Source organism: Aquarana catesbeiana, linkage group LG06, assembly GCF_042186555.1.
Source record: "Aquarana catesbeiana isolate 2022-GZ linkage group LG06, ASM4218655v1, whole genome shotgun sequence".
Classification (NCBI taxonomy): Eukaryota; Metazoa; Chordata; class Amphibia; order Anura; family Ranidae; genus Aquarana; species Aquarana catesbeiana.
The window spans coordinates 335,937,790-335,953,660 of record NC_133329.1 but is presented as its reverse complement, the minus strand read 5'-3'; the positions used below and the strand labels follow the sequence as shown (position 1 = coordinate 335,953,660).

The 15,871-nt window shown below is 45.6% G+C and overlaps 1 protein-coding gene across 1 annotated transcript in view; it reads right to left on the bottom strand.

Annotated features, from left to right (window-relative positions):
• LOC141148076 (dynein axonemal heavy chain 11-like) overlaps positions 1–15,871 on the bottom strand; it is a 1,034,097-nt gene that overhangs the window by 755,661 nt on the left and 262,565 nt on the right. The gene's annotated exons all lie outside the window — the stretch shown is intronic.

Below are 15,871 nucleotides of genomic sequence, written 5' to 3'. Positions count from 1 at the left end.
ACTGTACTAATAGGATCAGAAGAACACCACTAATTTTCTTCAGGTAGCTTTAGGTGCACACGGTGCAGAGTACGCACTACACTAACTGTAAATACTGTAGCTAATAAGACTAATAGGATCAGAAGAACACCAGCAATTTTCTTCAGGTAGCTGTAAGTACTGTAAAAACACCTGCCTGCCTGTCAGTAGTAGGAAGAGAATAACAGGAATGAATCTAGCTAAACTGAATACAGTGTGTGTATATATATATATATATATATATATACACAGTCAGGTCCATAAATATTGGGACATCAACACAATTCTAATCTTTTTGGCTCTATACAATGGATTTGAAATGAAACAAATAAGATGTGCTTTAACTGCAGACTTTCATCTTTTATTTGAGGGTATTTACATCCAAATCAGGTGAACGGTGTAGGAATTACAACAGTTTGTATATGTGCCTCCCACTTTTTAAGGGACCAAAAGTAATGGGACAATTGGCTGCTCAGCTCTTCCATGGCCAGGTGTGTGTTATTCCCTCATTATACCATTTACAAGGAGCAGATAAAAGGTCAAGAGTTCATTTCAAGTGTGCTATTTGCATTTAGAATCTGTTGCTGTCAACTCTCAATATGAGATCCAAAGAGCTGTCACTATCAGTGAAGCAAGCCATCATTAGGCTGAAAAAACAAAACAAACCCATCCGAGAGATAGCAAAAACATTAGGTGTGGCCAAATCAACTGTTTGGAACATCCTTAAAAAGAAAGAACGCACCGGTGAGCTCAGCAATAGCAAAAGACCCGGAAGACCACGGAAAACAACTGTGGTGGATGACCGAGTAATTCTTTCCCTGGTGAAGAAAACACCCTTCACAACAGTTGGCCAGATCAAGAACACTCTCCAGGAGGTAGGTGTATGTGTGTCAAAGTCAACAATAAAGAGAAGACTTCACCAGAGTGAATACAGAGGGTTCACCACAAGATGTAAACCATTGGTGAGCCTCAAAAACAGGAAGGCCAGATTAGAGTTTGCCAAACAACATCTAAAAAAACCTTCACAGTTCTGGAACAACATCCTATGGACAGATGAGACCAAGATCAACTTGTACCAGAGTGATGGGAAGAGAAGAGTATGGAGAAGTAAAGGAACTGCTCATGATCCAAAGCATACCACCTCATCAGTGAAGCATGGTGGTGGTAGTGTCATGGCGTGGGCATGTATGGCTGCCAATGGAACTGGTTCTCTTGTATTTATTGATGATGTAACTGCTGACAAAAGCAGCAGGATGAATTCTGAAGTGTTTCAGGCAATATTATCTTCTCATATTCAGCAAAATGCTTCAGAACTCATTGGACGGCGCTTCACAGTACAGATGGACAATGACCCGAAGCATACTGCGAAAGCAACCAAAAAGCTTTTTAAGGGAAAGAAGTGGAATGTTATGCAATGGCCAAGTCAGTCACCTGACCTGAATCCGATTGAGCATGCATTTCACTTGCTGAAGACAAAACTGAAGGGAAAATGCCCCAAGAACAAGCAGGAACTGAAGACAGTTGCAGTAGAAGCCTGGCAGAGCATTACCAGGGATGAAACCCAGCGTCTGGTGATGTCTATACGTTCCATACTTCAGGCTGTAATTGGCTGCAAAGGATTTGCAACCAAGTATTAAAAAGTAAAAGTTTTGTGGATGATTGTTTATCTGTCCCATTACTTTTGGTCCCTTAAAAAGTGGGAGGCACATATATAAACTGTTGTAATTCCTACACTGTTCACCTGATTTGGATGTAAATACCCTCAAATTAAAGCTGCAAGTCTGCAGTTAAAGCACATCTTCTTCGTTTCATTTCAAATCCATTGTGGTGGTGTATAGAGCCAAAAAGATTAGAATTGTGTTGATGTCCCAATATTTATGGACCTGACTGTATATATATATATATATATATATATATATATATATACACACACAACACCTAGGATGTATATATATACACAATACACTGTAATGCCCCGTACACAGGGTCGGATTTTCCGATGGAAAATGTCCGATCGGAGCGTGTTGTCGGAAATTCCGACCGTGTGTGGGCTCCATCGGACATTTTCCATCGGATTTTCCGACACACAAAGTTGGAGAGCAGGAGATAAAATTTTCCGACAACAAAATCCGTTGTCGGAAATTCCGATCGTGTGTACACAAATCCGACGGACAAAGTGCCACGCATGCTCAGAATAAATAAAGAGATGAAAGCTATTGGCCACTGCCCCGTTTATAGTCCCGACGTACGTGTTTTATGTCACCGCGTTTAGAACGATCGGATTTTCCGACAACTTTGTGTGACCGTGTGTATGCAAGACAAGTTTGAGCCAACATCCGTCGGAAAAAATCCTAGGATTTTGTTGTCGGAATGTCCGAACAAAGTCCGACCGTGTGTACGGGGCATAAGTGTAGCTAACTGACTAGCCTGCCTACTCTATCTAACCTAAATCAAATGACACTGTCTCTCTGTCTATCTATCTCTCTCTGAACGCTGGAACACACTACACAGGGCCGCCATGCAGGCGGCCTTATATAGTGTGGGGCATGTACTAAACCCCCTGAGCCATAATTGGCCAAAGCCACCCTGGCTTTGGCCAATTACGGCTCTCTGTACTGACGGTGCTGTGATTAGCTAAGCATGCGGATCATAGTGCATGCTTGGCCAATCATCAGCCAGCAATGCACTGCGATGCCGCAGTGAATTATGGGCTGTGACGCGCCACTTGAATTTGGTGCGAATGGCCCATATCGTTCGTAATTCGGCGAACGGCCGAACACACGATGTTCGAGTTGAACATGGGTTTGACTCAAACACGAAGCTCATCCCTAGCCAGCACCTATTCCTGTGGTGTTTGTCAGCAGAAAAGTGAGAGACAATAACATCAACCTGTACTGTGTACAAAATTTGGGATTGCCATCTGGGCAACTTGGGGATAGACAGAGGGAGAAAGAGGGTGGGGTGGGAATACAGGGTTCAAGGAAAGAAAGGTGACCCTCTTGCATGTACTAGTACCAAATGCATGTTTATGCAATACTGTCAGGCATGTACTGGCCATCGGGACTACGGGGAGTTTCCCGGTGGGCTGATGGCTTAGTGGGCCAGTTCAGCACTGCTGTACTGCCTATAAGCAGGGGCGGCGCCAGGTGGGTGCTTGGGTGTGCTTTAGCTCCCCCAAAATTTCACAGAGCAGCCACCTCAGGAAGATATTTACTGCTTGTAGCTCAGGTCTTCTGCTGCCAGCGGCGCTCCTGCCACTCAGTCCATCCGTGTGTGTCCGGAGATTGGTAAAAAGCATGTCAGATGCAGGGCTAGATCTCATTCATGTGCCCCGTGAAGCATAGGGAGGGATCTTGGAATCCCCTGCTCACTCTTATCCAATCATGCTGTGCCTGTGCTACAACCGCTCCCACTTCCCCTGCCGCTTTGTTTTGATTTCAGGAAGCTCCAGAGGAAGAGGAAGAAGCCAAACCCCTCAGCTTTCTTACTTCATGGAGGGGAGAAGCAAGTTGTTCAGCAGCAGCTGGAAGTACAGACAGTGTTCTCCATAGGGGGACAGCATGAAGGAAACATGCTCTTACAAGTTATTTATTTTGTAATTACCAGGCTGTTAGATCCTCAGCATCAGAGGGACAGAACACACAGACCTCATACGTTGATTTATATCAGCAAAAATCATGTTTATTACAGAGACTTCTGTGATAGGGAGAAAAGAATGCATGAGGTCTGTGTGTTCTGTCCTTTTCCTGTCTCTGCTAGCTCCATCTTTAACCCTTACAGCTCATTCACACTAGTTTTGCCCTCTGAAGAGCAATCAACATTTAGATTGCTCTTTAGAGAACATTAGACATGTGGTGAGAAGGTGTTGTATCACCTCCTCCAGGGGCGGGCTGGGCCGGGGGGCAGAGTGGCAATTTCCCCCCAGGCTGCTGTGATTCCCTGTAAAAGGGCCTCTGTGCTGCCAGCTCAGAACTGCGCATGTGCAGTTTCCAGGGCTGGCCGAGTGATACTGCTCGGGCACCAACGTCGAGGGGGCGAGGTTAACAGGGCTGGATTAGTGTCAAAATTGCAGGGAGAGATCCCTCTATCCCTTGCTGCAGCTGCACACCGGTGATGTGTCCTGTCACAGGGCTGAGAGTGTGTGAATGACTTATAGAGCACAGCCCTCCCCTGTCCTCTAATCCAATGGGAGAACGGATCTGCTCTGCTTACTCCTTGTGCCCGCCCACACTCGATGCAGCCCGTGCCCGTGTGCTGTGAAGGGGATGTGCGGGCGGGAAAGCCACAGTCACAAATCACAATGTCACATCATGAAGACTCTGACTGAGCCAGTGAACCTACTGGGACTGTGCAAGTGAGTGAACGGTGACCAGACTCTCCCCTCCTCCCTCTCTTCCTTCTGTCTCTCCCAAATTCCTCTCCCTCATCCTTATCATTTAACCATTTGCCTGCCAGGCACTTTCCCCTCTTTCCTGCCCAGGATAATTTTCAGCTTTCAGTGCTCTCACACTTTGCCCTGGTTCACATTGGAGTGATTTGACATGCAATTTGACATGTCAAATCACATGCCAAATCAGCGGCAATGGCGCCATCTGAATTGGTGTGACGCCGCATTTGCGGCTGCACCGTTTCTCAAAAGTACTTTCTGTAATACTTTTGGTGACTTTGGGGTGCGGTTTCCATAGACATCTGTGCAGGAGCCCGTACAGATGTTGCTGAAATCGCCCCCAAAGTCGGGACTGACATGCGGGAATGAAATCATGTGAGTTCAGCTGTACATCATTTCATTCCCGCTGTCTGTGTGAACCTGGGCTCTGAATAAGAATTACGCAGTCATACAATACTGTACCCATATTACATTTTTGTCCTTTTTTTTCACACAGATGGAGTTTTCCTTTTGGTGGTATTTAATCACCACTGGGTTTTTATTTTTTGCTAAACAATGAAAAAAGACAGAACATTTTGAAAAAAAAAGTTTCAATTTTTCTCCTTCGCTGAAGGGCACTGATGGGCACTGATAGGTGGCACTGATGGGCAATAATAGGCAGCACTAATAGGTGGCACTGATGATCACTGATAGGTGGCACTGGGTAGCACTGTTAGGTGGCATTGATGAGCGGCACTGAAAGGCAGCACTGATAGGTGGCACTGATGGGTACTGATAGGTAACACTTATGGGTGGCACTGATAGGGGCACTGATTGATGGCACTGGGCACTGATAGGTGGCACCGATGGGCAATAATAGGCAGCACTAATAGGTGGCACTGATGACCACTGATAGGTGGCACTTATGAGCACTGATAGCACTGATAGGTGGCATTGATGTGCAGCACTGATAGATGGCACTCATAGGTAACACTTATGGGTGGCACTGATAGGTGGCATTGATGGGTGGCACTGATAGATGGTGGCAATGATGGGCAGCACTGATAGGGGCACTGATTGACAGCACTGATTGGCGGCACCGATGGCCAGTGGTAGGTGGCACCGATGGGCAGTGGTAGGTGGCACCGATAGACAGCACTGATGGGCACTAATAGGTGGTACTGATGGGCTGCACTGATAGGGGGTGGCACTGATGGGCAGCACTAATAGCAGCACTGATTGGCAGCACTAATAGGTGGCACTGATAGGCGGTGGCACTGATGGGTGGCACTTATGATGGGCATTGATGAGTAGCACTGATAGGGGGCAATGATGGGCAGCACTGATGGGCACTGAAAGGCAGCACTGATTGGTGTCACTGATGGGCACTGGTTGGTGTCACTGATGGGCACAGACTGGTGTCACTTGCTGGGCACTGCTAGGGCAGCACTGTAATCAGTGCCCTGATTATCTGTACAGTCTCCCCTGCGAGGAGATGCCGCTGATCGGCTCTTCTCTCCTTACATGCTGTCATTTACATGTGATTGGCTGTTATTGGACACAGCTGAACACATGGGTAAAGAGCCGCGTCATCGGCTCTTTACCAAGATCGGGGTCATGCTCTGTGTCATATTTGTCTTGCTTCATAACATCAATAGCCATTACAAAACCAGGTGGCCATGGATGGTGAGCTGATTCGGTGGTACAATGGGCCACTCGACTGGACTTGCCCCCCAGGCTTAAGGCTGCCAGCCCTTCCCTGACCTCCTCCTCGCCTGCTTTATCTCCTTTAGCCTAGGTTCAGGTTGGAGCGATTTGGCATGCGATTTGACAGGTCAAATTGCATGCCGAACTGGCGGCAATTGCCGGCAATGACACCGTCTGAATCTGTGCCATTGCCGGCAATTGCCGCATTTGCAGCACCGCACCGATTCCCAAAAGTAGTGTCTGTACTACTTTTGGCAATTTCAGGGTGCGATTTCCATAGACATCTGCACAGATGTCTCTGAAATTGCTCCCAAAGTCGGTACTGACATGCGCAAAAGAAATCGTGTGAGTTCAGCCAAACTCGTACAGTTTCATTCCTGCTGTCAGTGTGAACCAGGGCTGAACCCCACACTCGTGCACCACAACTGTGTGCATTGCAGGGCAGGCCCATATTCACTTGGATGGGTTGTTTTCAGTGGCTGGTAGCACCTGCCAAAAGCCACAGGTTCCTGCCATGACAAAAAACATCAAGACCACAGCATGTGTACACCTCCAGCTGCTGCCTATGCAGCTAAAAGGGTAGCAGTTGGGGTGGTAAATATGTGGCTCAACTATAGGGTTTTACTGCCCCCTAACCACTAGTCTGAATGAGCCCTAACATTGCTGGTGTGGTGTCACAATAAATCTCAATATAAGTAAAGTGAACTTTCCCTCTCTCTCCTCATGTTACCATAAAGGTTTTTTTTTTCCAATCTGATAAATATATATGCCACTGATCAATGTAAGGGTTCATTTACATTTGCAGTAAGGGGGCAAAAAAGCAGGCATTTGAGCCATGGTTTTATTGCCATCTGAACCACTGGTCATTATCCCTACAGAGTCTGGACCAGCTCTGTGACATCAGCCAACAGCGAGCTTTAGCGGAAGGGCAGAGCTGAAGCAGTGACGCCCAGAGTGGTGTGCACTTTGGGGATTGTCTGTGGTGTAAGCCTATTACTGATTGGAAGTCTCTGTGGAGGCTCTCATAATTTTGTCTTAGGACTACAGAAAATACTGGGGTGCCTTGATGGGGCTCTGCAGCTTACACATGTGTTTGCAAATGTGTGCAAACTAAACCCCTGTTTTTAATGCATACTGTTAGACAGGATAATTCGGTTGGTTGCAGGCTGTTCGGTAAATTTAGCACTCCCACTTCACGCAGTGATGTGAGAAGGAGGAGAAAAATACAGAGGAGAATAAGTGAAATATTAAAAGAGGTTAGTGAAAGTTAGAGTATATTTTCAGTTAACACATTTTCGTACAAAAAGCTGTATACTTACAGTGGAATGTTTTTACTTATGTTTTTTTTTTTTGTGCAATTGCATATAGTTTATATACTGTTTTTGTGCGTGTTTGCAAAATTAAAGTGGGCCTGTCTGGATGAAGTCCAGGGCCCTGAATACCGTAAGGCTGCTTTCACACTGAGGCGCTTTACAGGTGCTATAGCGCTAAAAATAATGCTTGCAAAATGCTTGTAAAGAGCCTCTCCTCTCACTGGAGCGGGGCGCTGGTAGGACACTAAAAAAAGTACTGTAAACAGCATCTTCGAGGCGCTGGAGGAGCGGGGTCAACCCCGCTCCTCCAGCGCCCCTGCCCATTGAAATCAATGGGCAGCGCCCCTGAAGTGCGGGCGCTTTTAACCCGTTATCGGCTGTTAGCAGGGGTTAAAAGCTAGCGGCCGAAAAGCGCCGCAAAAATTACAGTAAAGCGCCGCTAAAGCCCCAGTGTGAAAGTAGCCTAAATGTAACTGCTGAATGTGATGATCATACAATGGCAATATTGGTGGGCCCCAGCCCCCTCCCTAGCTCTGACCCAGTGGACTCTGTCTCTGATGAGCCTAGGGTTACCACCTGTATGGGAATGACCCGGACAGCCCGGGTTTTTACAGCTGTGCCTGGGTTTGTGTTCTCCCGACACCCGGACACAGCAGCAATGCATAGGCTCCGCTCTCCCGCCAGCAGACTACCCCCCCACCTCTCCAGAAGAAGAACCCCCGCAATGTTACAATCAGGCAACTCTCTCTTTCCAGGTTCTACTGCCAGCAGCATGGCCCCCCTTCTTTCCCGCTCCAGCGTTCTGGGGGGCCAATGTCCTGCAGCAGCTGCCCGGCTCATACTGCACTGTCTGTGGCTCTGTGGCTGCGCTCTCTCTTCCACCCAGGTCCCAATCACCGGCGCCGATGCCAGCCAGAGACAGTGAATGGAACTGTCTGGTGTCCTAGCAACCAGGGACGCGGTGAGAGTGAGAGAGCATGGTGTTAGACTCCGCCCCCACTTCGCACACACATCTTTGCAGCGGCTCCTGGAAGGTAAGAGGGTTTTGTCTTGCTCTATGGAGGTCTCTATGGAGGTCTCACTGTCTGATACTTAAGGGATTTAGAGCTAGCAGGATCTCTAAGGAGGGGGCGTTACCCATTATGCTCATTGGCGGCTGGTGCTCTAAATTTTTGTGGGGGGGGGGGGGGGCGCAAAAATCATCAAACGCTGCCACTGTGCCCTCAAACGCTGCCATTATGCCTCAAACGCTGCCACTGTGCCCTCAAATGCAGCCACTGTGCCCTCGAAAGCAGCCACTATGCCCATCAAATGCTGCCACTGTGCCCTCAAATGCTGCCACTGTGCCCTCAAATGCTGACACTGTGCCCTCAAACGCTGCCACTGTGCCCATCAAATGCTGCCACTATTCCCTCAAATGCTGCCACTCTGCCCTCAAACTCTGCCACTGTGCCCATCGAACGCTGCCACTGTGCCCATCAAACACTGCCACTGTGCCCTCAAATGCTGCTACTGTGCCCATTAAACGCTGCCACTGTGCCATCAAACGCTGCCACTGTGCCCTCAAATGCTGCCACTGTGCCAAACGCTGCCACTGTGCCATCAAATGCTGCCACTGTGCCCATCAAACACTGCCACTGTGCCCTCAAACGCTGCTACTGTGCCCTCAAACGCTGCTACTGTGCCCATTAAACGCTGCCACTGTGCCATCAAACGCTGCCACTGTGCCCATTAAACACTGCCACTGTGCCCTCAAACGCTGCCACTGTGCCAAACGCTGCCACTGTGCCATCAAATGCTGCCACTGTGCCCATTAAACGCTGCCAATGTGCCATCAAATGCTGCCACTGTGCCATTAAACGCTGCATTGAATTCTGCATTGTTATACAAGGGGACTACTTTGAAACTATGTTCACACCAGTGCAGGGAACTGCATGTGATTCAGAGAGGAATTGCACCACATTCCTGTTCAAAACACATGCAATTCTTTGCAGTGCACTTTGAGCCCATTCATTTTGTATGGCTCAAATCGCACCGCACCCACACAAAAAAGGTGCATGCAACTTTTTTTTGCCGCACTGGAATCGGATCACGTGGGTGTTCACACCTATGCAATCTGATTCTGACAATTGCACTGCATTTTGTGAACTGTTTTGGGATGTTGTTAATATTGACAAACACTGCAGTTCACATGGACAGACTATGATTGTGACGCGGGGCAGAAAAGGCACAGGAATCACTGCAAATCCCACCCCACCCTGCCTCAGTGTGAAGCAGGGCTCCAGGTTACATTAGCTACTTGCAGGTAATAATATCTTTTTATACACAGGTAGTCTATAGTGTTTATAAAGTTTATTTTATCACAAAATATATGTATAGTTTGTACTACAAAAGAAATGCTGTGCATCACTAAAGTGTTCGGGTTTGGCTTTAACAAAAGGTGGCAACCCTAGTTGAGCCTCAGAAGCTGTCTTTGTTCATTGCAGAACAGTTTGCTGGTTCTTGCAGTGCCACCTCTCACTTGGAACTGCAGACAGACTGAAGCTTCACAAAGCTCAGAAGTCCAGCTTCTGGCTTTCCTTCTGAGAAAAGTAAACCCAAGGTTTACTGGGACAATAAGAGACTATATTTGTAAGGTCTACATACAGGAAGCAGTGAGACAGAAAAGGTTAAACCACAGAGGAGTGTGTCCAGTCAATCTAGTGGACATGTATAGAAAGTCCCTACTAGGTTACTTGATCACTTAATCAAGGCGAGGGCTTAAGTGACACAGAATTTTTTTTGGTTTACACACGCAAAGACAACACAGCATATGTCAAGGCAGTTTGTAGCAGGCAGAGAAGGAAGAAATGGATTTCCGGTTAGGTTTGTTAGCTGATTCTGAGGAAGTAGGAAGAGACATCAAGCTCAAATCACACCTACAGTCAGGTCCATAAATATTGAGACATCAACACAATTCTAATCTTTTTGGCTCTATACACCACCACAATGGATTTGAAATTAAACGAAGAAGATGTGCTTTAACTGCAAACTTTCAGCTTTAATTTGAGGGTATTTACATCCAAATCAGGTGAACGGTGTAGGAATTACAACAGTTTGTATATGTGCCTCCCACTTTTTAAGGGACCAAAAGTAATGATACAGATTAACAATCATCCATCAAACTTTCACTTTTTAATACTTGGTTGCAAATCCTTTGCAGTCAATTACAGCCTGAAGTCTGGAACGCATAGACATCACCAGACGCTGGGTTTCATCCCTGGTGATGCTCTGCTAGGCCTCTACTGCAACTGTCTTCAGTTCCTGCTTGTTCTTGGGGCATTTTTCCTTCAGTTTTGTCTTCAGCAAGTGAAATGCATGCTCAATCGGATTCAGGTCAGGTGATTGACTTGGCCATTGCATAACATTCCACTTCTTTCCCTTAAAAAACTCTTTGGTTGCTTTCGCAGTATGCTTCGGGTCATTGTCCATCTGCACTGTGAAGCGCCGTCCAATAAGTTCTGAAGCATTTGACTGAATATGAGCAGATAATATTGCCCGAAACACTTCAGAATTCATCCTGCTGCTTTTGTCAGCAGTCACACCATCAATAAATACAAGAGAACCAGTTCCATTGGCAGCCATACATGCCCACGCCATGACACTACCACCACCATGCTTCACTGATGAAGTAGCGTGCTGTGGATCATGAGCAGTTCCTTTCCTTCTCCATACTCTTCGCTTCCCATCACTCTGGTACAAGTTGATCTTGGTCTCATCTGTCCATAAGATGTTGTTCCAGAACTGTGAAGGCTTTTTTAGATGTTGTTTGGCAAACTCTAATCTGGCCTTTCTGTTTTTGAGGTTCACCAATGGTTTACATCTTGTGATGAACCCTCTGTATTCACTCTGGTGATTGTTGATTGTTGACTTTGACACACATACACCTACCTCCTAGAGAGTATTCTTGATCTGACCAACTGTTGTGAAGGGTGTTTTCTTCACCAGGGAAAGAATTCTTCGGTCATCCACCACAGTTTTTTTCTGTGGTCTTCCGGGTCTTTTGGTGTTGCTGAGCTCACCGGTGCGTTCTTTCTTTTTAAGGATGTTCCAAACAGTTGATTTGGCCACGCCTAATGTTTTTGCTATCTCTCTGATGGGTTTGTTTTGTTTTTTCAGCGTAATGATGGCTTGATTCACTGATAGTGACAGCTCTTTGGATCTCATATTGAGAGTTGACAGCAACAGATTCCAAATGCAAATAGCACACTTGAAATGAACTCTGGACCTTTTATCTGCTCCTTGTAAATGGGATAATGAGGGAATAATACACACCTGGCCATGGAACAGCTGAGCAGCCAATTGTCCCATTACTTTTGGTCCCTTAAAAAGTGGGAGGCACATATACAAACTGTTGTAATTCCTACACCGTTCACCTGATTTGGATGTAAATACCCTCAAATTAAAGCTGAAAGTTGAAAGTCTGCAGTTAAAGCACATTTTGTTCATTTCATTTCAAATCCATTGTGGTGGTGTATAGAGCCAAAAAGATTAGAATTGTGTCGATGTCCCAATATTTATGGACCTGACTGTATCTTTCACACAGGTACCTTAGCTGCTGGCAGGGCTTGTGGTACGTTGTGTCTGATTCACAGGGAAGGGAAGGAGGCACACCTTGCAGTCCATGAGGTGGACAGCAGGGTTCATGGGTCCTGCAGTGCCTGGACATCACAAGTAATCCTGGTCTTCAAATAGGATCAGACACAGGAAACTAAGTGGTGCCATTGCTGCTGATGCTTACCATAAGCCCAAAGTTGATGAGTTGTTGGAAAAGCTGGCATTTGCTTGCAGTCTACCAAATAATGACCTGAGCATCTAAGGCTCAGGAAAAATGAGCCTTAATTACTCCATTTGGATGAACCAAACTGCTTCATTTGTTGATTCTAAATGGCACCCCAACACAATAGATGTGCATTACAGCACAGTGTGCATGCAGATTTTTTTGTTTTTTTTTGTGCACCATGATGCATGCTAGTATGTTGCCAAGCATTTCATTGCAACGCACATCTATCGGCAAGCTTTGTTGGTGTGCCATTCAAATGGCAACGTGCTATTTGTGGTAACTACCACAATGTGATGCATGGCCACTTCTGCAGGCAAGTTCTTTATTTAAATGTTGTAACTCATATGTTCAGTTTGAAAGGAACCTGTTACAGCAGAAATGTGGAGGCTGCCAATACTGACCTTATCCTCCAAAAATTCTACTTTTCTGGTGAATGGGCTGTATTACTAAATCCTATACATGTCATACTAAAATAACCATGACTGTTAAAGGCAAATTGGATTGCAGGTTGAATGTACTGCATAATGTATATTACAAGTGGATAACAAAGGATGACAGAAGAGGATTAGCTAGAAGTAACTGCCTGTTTGCACCAGATCACAAGTCAAATAGGCCAACATTCATGTCAGAATCCAGCTGTTTTAAAAATGATACATTGATGAATTTCATTTCACATTTAGTAAGGCTGACTGTTGGTGGCTTATGTGACTGCTGTCAGGTTACTTATTGACACACTTTTCATGACCACTGCAATACTTTACACGGATTTGAAGTGTTTGTCTAGGCATTAGACAAATGTAACCCCAAACCTCCTTCTCTCTCGTTAAAGTAGTCTACATTGATTTTCTCGTTCCTCTTGTTCCAGTAGAAAAAATTAAGCTGTTTACTTTGCAAGGAAATTTTCACTTAGCCCTGTGAATGTAATGGAAATATACTTTGCAAAAGAATACACATTCATGTGCAAGGAAAAAATAAAACTGTAATTTTGCTAGCACATGACTGAATGGTGGAAGTCAGCAGAGCTTTACCTCATTCACTAAGCTAAAATTCCCTTGCAAAGTGAACTGCCTATTTGTTTTTTGTAAATCAACCCCAGTGTGTGGGTTGTGTCTTGGTAGTTGAGGCAGCTTGGTTTTCTAGGAAGGAAATCAGTGTATGCATGTGCAGCGGTACAGAGAGTGGAGGGGTGATGATGGGCAGAGTTCTGTAGTCTAGCTAACAGGGCTAGCAGTACTAGATGGGATTACAGAATAGCAAAGGCACTGTGCTATCACCCTAAACAGAAGGTTTAGAACCCCCCCCCCAAAAAAAAAAAAAAATTGGGAAATATGCAAGTACAGTGCCTTGAAAAAAGTATGCTTATCCTTTAAAATTTTCCACATTTTGTCAAGTTACAACCAAAAACGTAAATGTATTTTATTTGGATTTTATGTGATAGACCAAACACAAAGTGGCACATACTTGTGAAGTGGAAGGAAAATCCTTTTCAACATTTTTTTTACAGATAAATACCTGAAAAGTGTGACGTGCATTTGCATTCAGCCCCCCCAAGTCAATACTTTGTAGAACCACCTTTCGCTGCAATTACAGCTGCAAGTCTTTTTTGGGATGTCTCTACCAGCTTTGCACATCATTTTTGCCCATTTTTCTTTGCAAAATGGCTCAAGCAATTTTCAAGTCTTGCCACAGATTCTCAATTGGATTTAGGTCTGTGCGATTCTAACATATGAATATGCTTTGATCTAAACCATTCCATTGTAGCTCTGGCTGTATGTTTAGGGTCATTGTCCTGCTGCAAGGTGAATCTCTGCCCCATTTTCAAGTCTTTTGCAGATCCTAACAGGTTTTCTTTTAAGATTGCCCTGTATTTGGCTCCATCCATCTTCCCATCAACTGCTGAAGTAAAGCATCCCCACAACATGATGCTGCCACCACCAGATTTCACGGTGGGGATGGTGTGTTCAGGGTGATGTGCAGTTTTAGTTTTCCGTCACACATAGCATTTTGCTTTTAGGCCAAAAAGTTCAATTTTGGTCTCATCTGACCAGAGCACCTTCTTTCTCATGTTTGCTGTGTCCCCCACACGGCTTCTCGGAAACTGCAAACAAGACTTCTTATGGCTTTCTTTCAACAATGGCGTTCTTCTTGCCACTCTTCCATAAAGGCCAGATATGTGGAGTGCACAACTAATAGTTGTCCTGTGGACAGATTCTCCCACCTGAGCTATGGATCTCTGCAGCTCCTCCAGAGTTAACACGGGCCTCTTGGCTGCTTCTTTGATTAATGCTGTCCTTGCCTGGCTTGTCAGTTTAGATAGACGGCCATATCTTGGTAGGTTAGCAGTTGTATCATTTTTGGATGATGGATTGAACAATGCTTTGTGAGATGTTCAAAGCTTGGGATATTTTTTTACAACCTAACCATGCTTTAAACTTCTCCACAACTTCATCCCTGACCTGTGTGGTGTGTTCCTTGGCCTATATGATGCTGTTTGTTCACTAAGGTTCTCTAACAAACCTTTGAGGGCTTCACAGAACAGCTGTATTTAGGCTGAGATTAAATTACACACAGGTGGACTCTATTTATTAATTAGGTGACTTCTGAGGGCATTTGGTTCCACTAGATTTTAGTTAGGGGTATCAGAGTAAAGGAGGCTGAATACAAAGACACGCTACACTTTTCAGATTTTTTTTTTTTTTTTAATTTAGAAAACCATTTATTATTTTCTTTCCACTTCACAATTATGTGCCACTTTGTGTTGGTCTATCACATAAAATGCCAATTGCTATGGGGGCAGATGTACTCCCAAGCCGGGCTGTGTGCATCCATAGACACACACAACACGACTCGGCCCTGCCCCTCACTTTTTGCTCACAGGATTTGACTCACAGCAGCAGAAGCCAGTAGTTTCTACATGCTCCCTCCTGAGCCGCAATGCATCAATAAGGTCAATAAGACACATTCTCTCCTTGTTCACTCACTGGCTTTGATTGACAGCAGTGGGAGCCAATGGGCTCCCGCTGCAGTCTCAGACAATGATAAGGCAGAGTCCCCATACAGCCAAGACTCTTGTGCACAGCGCTGGATCGGAGGGGGCTCAGGTGAGCATTAGGGGAGGCTGGATGGGGAGGGGGCGCTTCACACAGAAGGTTTTTACCTTCACGCATGGATTGCATGAAGGTAAAAAAACCTTCAGCCTTTAGAACCGCTGGAAATTAAAAAATGTTTTAACCTGAAAAACCACTTTAAAAGTTAGGAGGTGTCTTCCCAGGGTCATTTTGGGAATGTCGGCAGTATGAGAGGAGAGTGTTTTTCGCATCACAGAATGTTGCCCCTATGCCTTGGAAGGACCAGTAGAGGCTTCTGGACTATTGGGACATAAATAGCCTGCCCTGACACTATAGCACTACTGGAACTTTGGATAAAGTACCACTCAATAATGAAAGCTATGGAAGAGATATTACTACAGAGTCACCCTCCCGACGTTGATAGATGACCCCCCTCACGCGTGAGATGACTCGTGCCCCCATGTAACATGGGCCCCGAGTGTCCGGTTTGACTTTGGGAGCTATTACCTGGAGCACAAGTAACACACAGACCTGTGTAAGGAGGTGCTCTGGGCATTAAGGCGTAAAAGAACAGTGA